Here is a 15,432-nt window from a genome sequence, read left to right as displayed (position 1 = left end):
TTTTGTCTCCATTTTTGTTTTGAAACTCTCCACTTATCTGTTTCTTTATTCATATCTGCACTAATAAAACACAAATTATTTAATTTTAACCTTCTAACCATCCACATTATTTTAAATAATTCATAAATAGTGTACATAATACATGAAATTTGTATTTATACACTGAAAACTTCTTTGTATGGAATAATTATCTTTTGTGGCACCTGCAACAATTTGAAAGGACGGGTGTGACAATTTTCTATCAATTATTTCTGTATTTCAAAAACTGAATAAATTTATCTTACCTGCAGGCAAATTAATAAGCAACCTAACCTTACCTACAAAGAACTTGCGCTATATGTTAAATTTCATATTGCATAATAAAGTAAACTTCAGATTACTTTAATGGACGTGTCTGACAATTGGAAATGATAACAATTCAAAATGCTCTAATTATTGATATAACATTACTTGCTTTCAGCATTCAGCACAAATATGTGGAACAACACTTTTTCTTTACAAAGCATTAACCCCTTCACAAGACTGTAGAAAAGGATAGAAAAAGCAAGGCTGCCAACTTTTGCCCACTTTTATTCAGGTGGTCAACATATAGCTGATAGTTACCTTAAGAAAATAAACATATACAAAATTACCAATGCTGCTACAATTTTTTGTATGTAAAATACAAATACTGAAGACTTGTGTTCTGTAGTATATAACAAAAAATGTTCCAATTTACAAAATAGTACTTAGGTTCATTTTAGCATCATTTTAGCATGGAATGGCTTTAATGATGGCTTCTCCGCAATGACTGGAAACAATTCTGTGGCTAGTCCCCTAAGCCACAGAGCCTCCTGAGTTGCTGCAGACAAGCTCATGTATTCTGCCTCCGTTGTCGAAAAAAGCTATGGTAGGCTGTTTTTTAGTTGCCCATGAAATAGCTGAACCGTTTCTCAGGAAAACATAGCCCGTGACCGACCGTCGACCATCCTGATCGCTCGCCCAGTCGGAGTCACTATAACCAACCAGATCATCAACATCTGCCTCTGCACCACATTATTCCAGTTTCCATTTAGCAGTTCCTTTGAGGTATCCCATGTCATAATGCGTTTTACCGCTGCCCAATGAGGTTTACCTGGATTTTGATTGAATCTGCTCACATAGCTTACTGCAAAGATTATATCAGGCCGGGAGACCTGAGCAGCATAGAGGAGACTACCAACAGCTTTTTGATACGGAATGTTTCCTACATTTGCCACATCTTCTGGGGTTTGTGGACACTGCACCTTTGAAAGTTTTTCTCCAGGGGACATGGGTGAACTTACTGGGTTGCAGTCCAACATATTAAACTTCTTTAAAACATCTTTAATGTATCCTTGCTGACTCATCCTGATTTTTCTGTTTTGTCTGTCACGCGTGATCTGAAAGCCCAATATGGAATTTGCTTCTCCCAAGTCCACCATCTTGAAAGAATTAGTTAAGTGTCTCTTAACATCAATCTTCATTTGCTTGTCATTAGACAAAATCAGGATATCATTAAAGTAGATTACCACTATCAGAATCTTTTCTTCCGAAATTCTGTAATAGATGCACGAGTCAAATTGAAATTGTTTCAAATCGTACTTCTTTAAGCATGTATCTAGTGTAGTGTTCCACACACTACTGGCCTGTTTTAGTCCATAGAGGCTCTTGTTTTGACAACAGAATTGATTGTTTTTGTTGAAAAATTCTGGCTGCAGCATGTAAATCTCTTCCTCAAGGTCTCCCTGCAGGAAAGCATGACAGCATCCATTTGGTCAACATCTAGGTCATGCTCAGCTGCTACAGCAAGAAGATATCTAAGTGAGCTGAAGCGGATAACTGGTGAATAGGTCTCTCCAAAGTCAATCCCTTTCACTTGTGCACACCCTTTAACCACAAGTTGAGCCTTATGTTTAATAATCTTGTTTTCACTGTCCCGTTATGTTCTAAAAACCCATTTTCACTTCAAAGGTTTTTTTTTTTGGTGGAAGGTCCACTAATTTCCAGGTTCCATTTTCCAATTGAGCTTGATATTCGTGCTGCATTGCAACGATCCAGAGTTTCTTGTCTGGGCGTTACATGACTTCTTCCAAGGTCATCGGGTCTGCTAGATTTTGTACAACTGAAGAGTATGTGACAAAGTCTTGCAAAGCTTCGGGTGGCTTTCTGATGCGGTCTCCTCTTCGAAGGGCAATAGACTGACTGGTAACTGCTGACTGATCAGGTGAACAATCTGTATCCGCCTGTTTTTCACCACAAGTATGAATAATTTCTTCTGGAAAACAGTGAAAATCTTCCAACTGCTCAGATTCATTGCCTTGTGAATCGTGGTCCATTATATTGGTGGAAATATCATCTTCCGGCCTAGAGAAATTCAATATATTCAAATCCATTCTATGTTTATCCACAGGTTTCTTGAGTAGCAAAGAACCTTCTTCATTTTCACCAAAGATCACATCCATCGAAACAATCACAACACCTTTGTCTGGGTCATACAGTCAATATGCTTTTGACTGGAGACTGTATCCCACAAATATATATGGTTTTGCCTTGGGATCCAGTTTTTTGCATTTTTGGCCTAGTACATGCGCGTAGGCTTTGCACCCAAACACACGAACATGTATGATAATCTGTTTTGTGGCTGACCAAACTTCCTCTGGAGTTTTGTCTACGCATCTGGTCGGTGACCTATTTAACAAATAAACTGCTGTGCCGGCCGCTTCTGCCCAAAATACCATGGATAGTTCAGATTCTGTGAGCAAGCATCTTGTTCGCTCCAGAATGGTCCTGTTGAGTCGCCCTGCCTTGCCATTTTGCTGTGGGGTGTGGGGCACTGTAGTTTGATGCTCGATTCCCCTAGCGCATAGAAGATTCTGAAATTCATTAGAACAATTCTCTCCTCCATTGTCTGTTCGGAGCACTTTGATCTTCTGGCTAGTCGTGTTCTCTGCATAATTTTTAAATTCTTTGAAATCTGATAACACTTCGCATTTGGTCTTCAAGAAGTAGCAAAACAATTTGTGGCTGTAATCATCTAGGAACGTCAGCATGTACTTGGAACATGCAAGTGAACTGTTCATAGGTCCTCACAAGTCAGAATGAACTAGTTCTAGAAGACTACTCGATTTTGTTTGGCTGTTGTCAAATGATAACCTATGGCTTTTACTGATTGCACAGACCTCACAGACCAAATCCCTAGTATTTCTTGTCATTCACAAAATCAATGCCATCCACTAACCCGCTCTTCACACAAATCAGTTTAGGAAAGTTAATGTGTCCCATTCTTCTGTGCCATAGGTACTCAGTATCAGAGCATAACATAGCTGTATAAGTATTTTCTGAGGTCACATTTAGCTTGAAAAGATTGTTCTCCATGGTATCTGATGCAATTACTTCATTTTTTGTATTCAGTATTTGTGCACCATTAGAGTCGAAAATCACAGTGTTTCATTTACTTACAATCTGACTCACAGACAGTAAGTTAACCCTTAGTTCTGGAACATAATACACATTTCTTATAGTAACTACAGAGGGGTGGCCTAACACTGCAATTGGCAAATGAACATCCCCTGCACAGCCTGTGACCATTTTTTCATTATTAGCTGTGGCTATTGTTAACTTCATTGACTGCTTCTCATTACTCAGCATTTCCAGATTAACTGTCAAATGTGCCGAACAGCCTGAGTCAAGGAACCAGTCATTTTGATTCGCTAATGTTTGGGCTGAAAGAGCTGTGAACAAATTTCTTTCAATCTTGTCATGTGTCTCGTCAGGAGCTTGGTGTGTTGGCCTATAAGGGCTAGTGCTATAGCTGTTGGCAAAATGACCATAGCCGTTACAATTGTAGCAGCGAGGTCCCTTGTACCTTGCATCTCCAGAAGCATTCTTGTTGTGATACCGATCTCCACTACTAGAATTATAATTCACAAACTTGCGGCCTGAACTATTACGTGACCCTGAGCTATTGCTATTGTCATGGCTGTACATAGCTGCACTCTTGTGTTCTCGTTCCGTTTTCATTACCTTAACATGCTGGAGAAGTTTAGTCTTGATAGAATCAGCTGTGACCTTAATCCTTGAACTTTCATTCCCCATAATCATTGGTTGGTAATCGTCTGGCAGCCCTGCTAACAAGATATTTCTACCCACTCATCACTAACAGACAGTCCAATGTTATTGAGTTTGAAGGCAGTGTTTATTACTTTATTTACAAATTCTTCTACTGTTTCACAGTTCTCGAGGCGTGTTGTTATAAGTGTTCTCAACAAACCCACACGTCTTGTCAGTCCAGTATCAGCAAAAGCCGATGCTAAGTTGTCCCATGCAGCTTAAGCTGTCTGTGCAGATTGCACATGAGCATAATTCACTGGTTCCAGCAACAAAATTATTTTAGACCGTGCTTTTGTATCCTTCCTTTTGTCTGTACATTCACCAGTAAAACACCCCCACAACTCAACATCTTCAAGATATGCCTGCACTGCAAACTTCCACGCATCGTAATTATCCCGCCCACTCAACTTGTCGAGGGGCGGCCACTGATACAACATTTTTACGATGGCTTTGTTTATTTCTTTGTGTCACTAACCTATACACCTCCGAGAAAATGAACGTCTCCTGGGCCCATAACCTGTTGTTCTTTACATGTTATCTGAACACAACGCCGTCTGGAATACCACAACGGTGACACCAAAAAACAAACATTTATTTACAACGGTGATGATACCAATATCAAAACTCTAAATTACTTTACAACATCACTTGCTTAAAATCAATGGGTGACAAATGTTCCCTAGTCGCCATGTTTGTTCAGAAACATTACAACAAAATCTCTGTCTTCTCCGGCTTTACAAACTTTCGTACATACAGTAGCGTAGTAATATTTAATCCCCTTTAGTTTCCCATTCAATATTTCCACCAATACAAAAGAACCCTCTTTAATGTTGTCCTTGCATGGGTCTTCTAGCATGCTAATGCCAGCTACTTCATCTTAGTTGTTTCTCTTCAGCCTTCTTTTGCAAGCGTCTTAACGTACATCCTCAGGGTCAGATTCTGAGGATGAGTAGATCTCATGATAATGGCTTTGTTTAGGTTTCTTGCCCTGCACTTCCGGTTGTGTTATGCTTCCAAAGGTGACAGATTTTGCTTGAAAGAAACAAGTTGCATAGCTCTCCTTGTGACCAATAATTTAACTTGCAAAAACATGATATGGTTCTGTAAAAAATGCTTCTTTGTTTCGATGTAGCAATTTGATGTATTGTTCTCGTACCTTTGATTGTAGTGAGTGATGCATCTGGCAGATTTCTGGTCATTTCTTGGATGTCATCTTCAGTTACATAAAATAGCTTTATGCTGCTGTGTTCCTTCAGCAGTCTGTTAAAGGTCTGTGCATTTGGAATGTCACAACCATGTGCAACTAAGTGGTTACCTAGTCGCTTCAGAGCACCACCAACACCAAATGGTGCTCCTTTGCCGTGGGATGATTAAAAAAATGACGAAGTACCATTCGTGAACCCCAGCTGATACAGAACTATAGAAAATAGGTAAAAGTTATTTTTCTGTTTATACTGGCTGGATGGGCAATCAGAAAAGAAATGCACAGTCGATACTTGGGGGTAATTTTTCCTTACATACATAAGAATAGGTTTCAGATGTGATTAGCTGATGGTCCGTGATCTGTAGAAGGTGAAACAGATGAAAAAGGTAACGGCTTTTCTCCCGATACGTATAAAATCCCTGTATGGAGTGAAACATGCTTTCGGCTTGCACCAAAATGATATCTTTGCACTTCCTCAGCCAACTTGCATGCAAAGTTCTCTGAAAAATCACCATGGATTACAACTTCTGTTTCAGACAAGTTGTCTTTTATATCTTATAGACAATGTTCTGAGCTCTTATGTTACAAACATGCCTTTTAAATAGTTTCATTTCTCTTTGGAATTCTTCCACTAAGTCCTTCACAGTTCCAGTGATTAGAATCTTTGCAGAGACTTGCACTTGTGTGTCAATAGTTTCCTCACCTACTTTCTTTTCTCGTGTCTCTTTTTTTATGACCCATTTTTCCCACTTAGCAGATGCATCCATGTCACAGTCTCAAATAGGTACTTCTTTTTCTTTACATTGTGTACAAGAATTATACATGCATTTTGCTGACAACTTTTGCCAAAAATCTGTCTCTAAACTTGAACATGAGTTCGGGCCACAAATCTCAAATATTTCAATCCAATTAGCTTGTACATTCTGTGAGGATCTTTATCTGGAATTAAATTCATTTGTTTAAGCTTAACTGTTTTAAGAGCAATATTTGTGTGCTGCTTACATAAACAGGTATCTCTAGTAAGATCCGTCGGTTTGAGCACGTAGAATGGCCTATATCTTGTGAACGTAGAGTAGGAAACTGACATGCCTTGACAACGTACAAATTTCTTGTGAAGTGACTTCATCGACGATAAAATATATTGCTTTTGTTTTTTGGTTTTCTTCCTTGTGACTGTTTCTTTGGTACCAGCTGTTGCACGGCTGACATCATCACTCAAAAAGAAACTCTCTATTGAGAACCTTTTGGTGTTCTCTTTTACTTGTCGCTGTTTTGCAAGTCTTTGCGGAACTGACTTGCCCAGTGTACGAGCAACAGCTGACCTGAGTCTGTAACGCTGCATCAGCTGTGATGATACAGCCGAAGTAATGTGTCTCTTCACTAAGTTTGATTTTGAATTTATTTTTTCCTTGCATTCTCTGCTTTTTCTGGCCCACTGGTTCCACTTCCTTTTTTGAATTCGATGTTCTCTGTTGGACATCTCTGCCACCTTCTTCTGCTTCATGTTTCTGGAACATATTAACAACATAAATTTACTTTGCAGTGGGCACACTAAACAAAAAAACCCATTTATTATACAGTTGGTAGATAACATTAAGAGTTTTCATACAGAGACTGTTGAGGCTACATTTTACGAAAAATGTTTAGCTACCTAAAGAATTTGTGGTAGTGTTTAGTTGGTAGGCCTACTTTAAACCTTCTAGGCATTGTTTAAATTCATTTGTGTACACTTTTAGGGTTTCCCTATTCTTACGACTGTTAGATCACCTACCTACTGGAACAAGAATGTTCAACAATTTGCATGTGTGAGTGGCCAACTTGAATGCAAGTGCTTGCATATCAACAAAATTTTTTTTGGAATGGTTCTATTTTATTTCACCTTCTTATAAAAGTGTGATTGCATAAAAAAAGAACATTTCTCCGTCTTTATTTCTGTTGTGAGTTTTGTTTATAATGTGTAAATGAGTCACAGAAATTAATATTTAGGAATGAGCAGATGCTAAAAAATGCAAAACAATTGTGTACCTACTATTAAATTATTGCAGCACAAATTACTCTACCACCAAAAGTTCTGTCAGTACTAAAAAATTTTGAATATCTTGCTCACCTTTTGGTGTAGGTACTTAAAAAATGTGATCAGTGTGTAACAGTCTTCAGGAGTATTTTTATATATACCTCACCTTTCTTTATGTTTATCTTTGTAGGCAGCATCGCGTGATGGATCCGTATTCCTCTTTTCTCTGTAGCGCCTTTGTTTTTCAGCTGCTGTCATTTTAGGCTTTTAACCCTTGCCTAGAAAAAAAATTCCTGAATTACTTTCTCAAAAGAGTAACCTATATAAGTTAGCCTACATAAATCAATGAAATATTTGAGGGTGTCAGGAGTGTTATGGTTATGTCACAAGTGTTACTTTCTTAAGGTAAGACTCATGACAAATAACACTACTGACCAGTTTTATGGATATTTCTTGGTAAAAAAAACTATTTTGTTATAACAGTTGAGGTTATGGGGTTTCATACATACGTTATTAATTAAACTGTTCATCACAATTGTTAATTACTAAATTAACATTTTAGGTAGAAAATCTAGGTAACACTCCTGAAAATAAATTAAAAAACTTACCATTATAAATAAGTTTTCTTTTTTTCTTCAGAACAAGGTTAAATGGAGTAACAACGAATCAGCTATAAACAAAACACCACACTACTACAGCTACCAACTGGAAGCACCAAAACATTACTTTATTTGTACAAAATAAGGTGTAACACTCCTGAAGTAACACTCTTGACACATTATAGGGACAGAGTAAATTTTGTTAACCAATAATAAGAAACTATAGAATGTTCGAATTTTTCAATTGGAAATGGTTTTAGTTATTGTAACAGTTTAGAAATAACTGTGATAATATTTTAACGTTGCTAAATACCATATCAAATGGATGTTTAAAACCCAGTTTTGCAGATAGGACATGTTAAAAAGGCAGGGTTGGTTTTTAAATGACTTTTTTCACTTTCATTAAATAAAATTTTGCAAATGAAGTATTTTTTTGTTTAAAGAAAAATATTAATTGTATACAAAAATATTTGTTCAGTTACATATATACATTTTTTTAATGTGGCAAATAAATATTTGAATAACAGGGACAGCAATGTTGCGCAAAATTTGATAATGACCCGAAAATAATTTACCTTGGTAGTAGCTGGCATTTGGAACAAAACAGACTAATTAAACATTGAACCTCAGAGATGACACTAAAGACCTAATAAAGTAAAGGTAATGCCTCCCTGAAAACACTGTGGAGACTGTGGATCTATAACTTTAAATTATTAAATGAAAATGCAGTTTCGTCAATAGGCGTGCTTCGATTTATGTTTCTTCATAGGTTTTTCTTTTGAGATCTAAAACTTTGACAATTTTAACAAAGTTTAAAGAAACATGATACATCATTGTGAATTGTTACAAAAGGAAATTGTAGAATTGATAATTGAATAATTGATTAAAGGGTTAACTAAATAATACTAATAAGTAATAATTCAACTTTATAGTAGGGTTAACAAATAATAATATGTCGTGACTAGGGATGTAAGGGAACGAACAAATTAATTGTCAGAGTGGGCGCCACCACGTGATGTGGGCACGTGGACCCGGCGGAGACTCCCTTCAGGGTGTGACGTGACCCGTGTAGGGCTAGGCCCGGTTCCCTTAGCACGCGATATCTCTCCAGTGGGCTCTTCAGGCGTCCCACACGCCTCGAGGTTCAGGAGCAGGGACACGTGGTCACTCGACTAAAAATCACACTTTCGACGTACTCCTTTTATTTCAGCAACATTACAATACGTCTCCAATCGCGCTACACCTACATACACTATGAGACTGTTAAAACGCCAACGGCGGGAGAGAATCAGTTTACAGACTGACCAGGTCACCTCGTGGCCTGGCCTCGTTAGTTTAGGACGCGGTTCGTGATTAAATGTTCGAATTGAACTTAAATATTTATTAAAATGAGTCGGCCACCTGGAATAGGCCTCGCAGATACAAAAAAGGTTTAAGAATGACAAAAAGTCCGGTGGATGTTAAAAGATCAGTTGATTAAGAAAAAGATGAAGTTGCGCGGTGCTCACCAAGCATCTTACCCCGGGTGACGAACGGAAGCGACTGAAGAGGCCAGGGCAGCATGGCGGCCGGAAAGCGCTGGATTTACCGTTAGCCTCTCCTGTTATTTATTAATACATATTTTAACTAAAACAAATACACTAAAAATTCTATAATAAAATTATAACAAAGTTTCCTTAATTATTTAAGTTGAGTATTGATTATTTTAATTATGATTATGGTTCAAACTAGTTGCGGGTAGTTCCATTGCCTGCCGCGTGGGGCGCTGCGCCATCCTTACAACTAGCACTTAAAACATAAACACTTAGGGAATATTATTTAAAGAAAAGACAGTTAGATAAACCTAAAAATTGAATAATAAAATAAAAGGGGTCGTGGCACAGACTTTACTCCCGCCTCTTGTTGGCGCCTCACACGCACACACACACACCTGCACACGGGGCGGGAGGTTTGAAATAGAGGGTGGTGGTGGGAGGAGAGGGGTGGCGACGGCGTGAGGCACATCGGGCTTAGGGAGGGCGTAGCCCCGGTCGACGTCAAATAGGTTAAAATTATAATAGGGTTAACTAAACAACAATGGAGGAGGAGTGGAGAGGAGTGGAGGTGGAGTGGAGGTGTAGAGGAGGTGGAGTGGAGGTGGATTGAGATGGAGTGGAGGTGAAGTGGATTGGAGTTGGAGTAGAGATGGATTGGAGGTGGAGTCTAAGTGGAAGTGGATTGGAGGTGGAGTGGAGGTGGAGAGGAGGGGAGTAAAGTGGGGGTGGATTGGAGGTGGAGTCGGAGTGGAGGTAGAGTGGTGGTGTAGAGGAAGTGGAGTGGAGGTGGAGTGGAGGTGGAGAGCAGGTGGAGTGGTTTGGAGGTGGAATGGAGGTGGAGTGGAGTTGGAGAGGAGGTGTAGTGGAAAGGAGGTGTAGTGGAGAGGAGGTGGAGTGGAGGTGTAGTGGAATGGAGGTGAAGGTGGAGTGGAGTGGGATGGATTGGAGGTGGAGTGGAGGTGGTGTGGATTGGAGGTGGAGTGGGGTGGAGGTTGTGGTGGGGTGGAGGTGGAGTGTAGTAGAGGTAGAGTGGAGAGGAGTGGAGGTGGAGTGAAAGTAGAGGTGGAATGGAGGTAAAGTGGAGTTGGGGTGGATTGGAGGTGGGGTGTAGGTGTAGGTGGAGGTGGAGTGGGGTGGAGGTATTGGTGGAGTGGGGTGGAGGTGGATTGAGTAGAGGTAGTGTAGAGTGGAGTGGAGAAGAGTGGAGGTGGAGTAGTGGTTGAGGGGAGGTGGAGTGGATTGGTGGGGGAGGGGAGTGGACTGGAGGTGGAGATGAGGTGGAGTGGAAGTTAAGTAGTGTAGAGTGAGGTGGTGTAGAATGGAGGTGGTGTGGATAGGAGTGGTGTGGAGTGGAGAGGAGTGGTGTGGAGGTGGAGTGGAGGTGTATTGGAGGTGTAGTGGATGGAGGCTGAGTGAATGGAGGTGGAGTGGATGGAGGCTGAGTGAATTGAGGTGGAGGGGAGGTGGAGTGGAAGTGGAGGTGGAGTGAAGGTAGAGTGGTGGTGTAGTGGAGTGGATGTGGAGTGGAGGTGGAGTGTAGGTGAAGAGCAGGTGGAGTGGATTGGAGTAGGAATGGAGTGTAGGTGGAGTGGAGTTGGAGAGGAGGTGTAGTGGAGTGGAGGTGTAGTGGAATGGAGGTGAAGGTGGAGTGGAGTGGGGTGGATTGGATGTGGAGTGGAGGTGGTGTGGATTGGAGGTGGAGTGAGGTGGAGGTGGTGGAGTGGGGTGGAGGTGGAGTGGAGTAGAGGTAGCTTAGAGTGGAGTGGAGAGGAATGGAGGTGGAGTAGTTGAGTGGTGGTTGAGGTGGATTAGTGGTGGAGGTGAGGGGTGTGGACTGGAGGTGGAGTGAAAGTTAAGTAGTGTAGAGTGAGGTGGAGTGGATGTGGTGTGTAGTGGAGGTGGAGTGGAGGGGAGGTGGAGTGGAGGTAGAGTGGAATTGGTGTGGATTAGAGGTGGGGTGTAGGTGGAGTGGGTTGGAGGTATTGGTGGAGTGTGGTGGAGGTATTGGTGGAGTGGGGTGGAGGTGGATTGGAGTAGAGGTATTGGAGAGAGGAGTGGAGGTGGAGGGGAGGTGGAGTGGAAGTGGAGGTGGAGTGAAGGTAGAGTGGAGGTGTAGTGGAGTGGATTGGAAGGAGGTGGAGTAGAGTGTAGTGGAGGTAAAGTGGAGATTGAGTGTAGATGTAGTGGAGGTGGAGTGTAGTTAGTTTGTAATTGGAGTGGAGGTGGATTGTAATTGTAGTGGATGTGAAATGGAGTGGTAGTGGAGGTGGATTTGGAGTAAAAATTGAGTGGATGTGGTTTTTGAGTTGGAGAGGAGTGGAGAGGAGTGATTGTGAATGGAGTGTATGTGGAGTTAAGGTTGTGTGGAGTTGGAATGGAGTGGTGGTGGAGTGGAATGGAGTGGAGTGGAGGTGTAGTGGATAGAGGTGGAGTGGAGTGCAGTGGAAGTGGAGTAGAGGTGGAGTGGATATGAAGTAGTGTGGAGGTGGAGTGGAGGTTTATCTGGAGGTGGATTGGATTGGAAGTGGAGGTGAAGTGGTGTGGAAGTGGAGGTAGAGTGGAGGTGGAGTGGATATGAAGTGTTGTGGTAGTGGACTGGATTGGAGATGTAGTGGAGGTGGAATGGAGTGGAGGTTGAGCGGAGTTGGATAGAATTGGAGAGGAGTGGAGTGAAGGTGGAGTGAAGGTGGAGTGGAGTATAGTGGAGTGGTAGTGAAGTGGAAGAGTGGATGTGATTTTGTGGTGGTGGTGGTGTGAAATGGATTGGAGGAGTGGAGTGTGAGTGAAAAGTAGTGTAGGTTGAGTGGAGTAGAGTGCAGGTGGAGTGGAGTTGGAATGGAGTGGAGTGGATGTAGGTGGTGCAGATTGATGTGGAGTGGATGGAGGTTGAATGGAGGTGATGTGGAGGTGGTTTGGAGGTGGAGTGGAGGTAGATGGAGTAGGAGTGAAGGTGGAGTGGTGTGGATGCTGAGTGTAGGTGGATTGGAATTGGAGTGGAGGTGGATGGGGGTTTGATTGGAATTGGAGCTGGAGTGGTGTGTAGTTGAATTTGGAGTGAAGGTGGAGTGGAGTTGAGGTGGAGTCGAGGAGAGATTCGAGGTGGAATGGGGGTGCAGTGGAGGTTGAGGTGGAGTGCAGTGGAGGTGGAGTGGATGTGGATGTGCAGTAGAGGTGGAGTACAGGTGGAGAGAGTGGAGGTGGATTAGAGGTGGAGTGGGAGTGGTGGTGGAGGAGTGGAGGTGGAGAGGATTTAAGTAGTGGAGTTGGAGTGGAATGGGAGTGAAGATGAGTGGAGGTGGAGTGGAGGTTATGTAGGGTGGAGTGAGGTGAAGTGGAGTTGAGTTGGAGGTGGAGTGGAGGAAGATTGTTTTGGAGGTGGAGTGGAGTGGATGGAGGTGGGAGGAGGTTGTTTGGAGTGGAGATGGAGTAGAGTGGAGGTTAAGTAGAGGTTGAGTGTAGATGGAGTGGAGGTGGAGTGGAGGTGTAGTAAGTGGAGGTGCAGTAAGAGGAGTTAAAAGTGTAGTGGAGAGGGGTGGAGTGGAGGTGGAGTGGATTTAAAGTGAAGGCGTAGTGGAGGGCTAGTTGAGGTGTAGGTGAGGTGGAGTTGGATTGGATTGGAGGTGGAGGTGGATTTGAGGTTTGTTTTCTGCTTTTCTTGTGGTATATTAAGGGTCATTATGAGTGGTAGGTGATCTGATGTTAATTCGTGTAATACTTCAATTTCATTTACCATTTGAGTGTTTGTAATAACGTAGTCCAGTATATCAGGGTTTATCCTGAGGAAGTTGGGATAGTATGTCGGTTCCTCTGGCGCTTCAATTATAAAGTCGTGGCTTACCATCATGTTTTCCAGATCTCTTCCATTTTTATTATATTGTTGATTTCCCCAGGCAGGAGATTTGCTGTTGAATTCCCCTCCAATGATAATGAGTGGTGCCTGTTGAATTAGGTGCTCTATGGTCTCTATCAGGTTTTTGTTCTTTGGTGCACTGTATAATGATGTGATATGTACCTCTCCATAGGTGGTTGGGAGTATTATGCTGGTTGTGTCCTCTTTTGTCCCTATTTGTCTGTGCATGATTGTATCTTTGATCATAATCGCAGTTCCTCCCCCTTGATTGTCTTGTCTGTCTGTCCTATAGACTATGTAGTCCTGAAGTGAGTATCTGTGTTTACTTTGTAATTTGGTTTCTTGTAGGAGGGCTATGTCTATGTCTTTTTGTAACATGAAACGGGCGAATTCGTATTCTTTGTTTCTCAGTCCGTTTGCATTCCAAATTAATACTTTAAGTTCTGTCTGTGTGGTTTGTGGTGTTGTTACATGACCCATGATGTTGATGTAAGGTCTGCTGTTGGTTTTTTCCTTCTTGATGGAACCAGTATTCTGTCATGTAAGGGTGTTTCTCTGGTGTTGTTTTGTGTTAATATCTCTTGCTTTTCTCCTTCTTTTGTCTGTTTTGGTGGCTTGCTGTTTTCATTTGTTGCCACCTGGTTGCTAGTACTTGAGCAGAATGGTTGGCTATTGTTTATTTCTGGTTCATCCTGTGACATGATCGTTGTGATTTGTGCATTTTGAGGGTCGTTGTTGCTGGCCACTGGTATTTGTGTTATCATGGCTGCTTGTGCTCCTGTTGTTCCCTGGTCTTGGTCTGTATCCTGTAGGAGCATCAAGAGCTCCATGGTTATTGCATTTCTTCGCTGAATGCCTGTACGGCAGTGTCTTACTTTTTCCTTTATTTGTAGTATCTGGTGGATGGCCTGTTGAAAGTCCTGCGTGTGTATAAACTCTATGGCTTCCCTGACTTGTGTCAGTACTGGAATGCTTTGTTGTAGAGCTGTGTTTTCATCTTCCTGTTAGTTCGTGAGAGTATTCTGTGCTGTGATTTGTTGTGTTTGTTCCTGATTCCTTTTGGTGTGGTGTAGAGCTGTGTTGTCGGTTTGGTTCTTGGTTGGTAGCATTGGAAAATTGTTTAGGTTTACTGTTGGCGGTTGTATTGTGGTTCCTTCTTTATTTCCTTCAGTTGTAGTTTGAGTTATGATTTTTCTTTTGAGCAATTCCTGTTCTTTGGTTATACGCACTGGACATTTTGAAGCATTGGCTGCATGCGTTCCTTTGCAGTTTGCGCAGGAGTAGTTTTCTTTGTCCGCTTGACAGTCTTTGGTGTGATGGCTGCCCGCGCATCGGACGCAGATTTCCTGTTGGTTGCAGCAGCTGCTGTGGTGGCCATATTGTTGGCACTTGAAGCATTGCAATAGTTTTTGTTTTGGTTTGATCATCTCTACTGTAATTCTAACCCCTTGAAGGCTGTGTATTGACAGCAGCAAGTTTTTTTGTGGCAGTGGGATTTCCACTTTGTATAGCGGGAAGGGTGTTTGGTTAAATAGGTTTCTTAGTTGCGTGATGCTTGTTACTTGGAGATCCACCTCCTCTTCGAGCATTGTTTGTACCTCGCTTGCTGGTATTGATGAATGTAGGCCCCTCAGGAATGCTGTGTATGTGTCCGGTTTAGCCCTGAAAGTATAGTATGGTGTTTTATCATTATCGAGTATTTTCTTGCAACTGTTGTAAGTCACTGTGTTGGGACATAAGACTTTTCCTCCTTCTCTTGTGTATATCAGCTGCATCTCTTTGTCAAGGAGTGATATTGCCCTGGCATGCCTTTTGAAATGTTGTAGTGATGTCACTATGATTGGCGGGGGTCTCTGTGCTCTTGTGTGCGAGTTTTCCTCTTTTTCTACTATGGGATCTGTGATTGTTATTATTTTTGGAGGTGTTGCTTTACTGTCCTGTTTCTTACTAGTTCCAGTTGTTGGACTGTGTTTTCTCTTATTGTCCGCTGTGGTGTTGGTATTTAGGTCTGTGGTTTCCTGGTTAGTTTTGTTTTGCTCTTTGCCTGCTCCACTCCTGGGGCCCTCGGCGTGCACAGGGGCTAATCCCTCAGAGGACGTATCACCAGGAGTGTGACCCAG

The 15,432-nt window shown here is 41.8% G+C and overlaps 1 protein-coding gene across 3 annotated transcripts in view; it reads left to right on the top strand.

Moving 5' to 3' along the window:
* The window catches only part of LOC134535721 (zinc finger protein 316-like), a 75,842-nt gene that overhangs the window by 22,184 nt on the left and 38,226 nt on the right, over positions 1-15,432 (top strand). The window lies entirely within an intron of this gene.

The sequence above is a fragment of the Bacillus rossius genome, chromosome 10 (genome assembly GCF_032445375.1).
Source record: "Bacillus rossius redtenbacheri isolate Brsri chromosome 10, Brsri_v3, whole genome shotgun sequence".
Lineage (NCBI taxonomy): Eukaryota > Metazoa > Arthropoda > Insecta > Phasmatodea > Bacillidae > Bacillus > Bacillus rossius.
The sequence above is the reverse complement of the archived record's forward strand: the minus strand, read 5'-3'. Positions and strand labels throughout refer to the sequence as shown.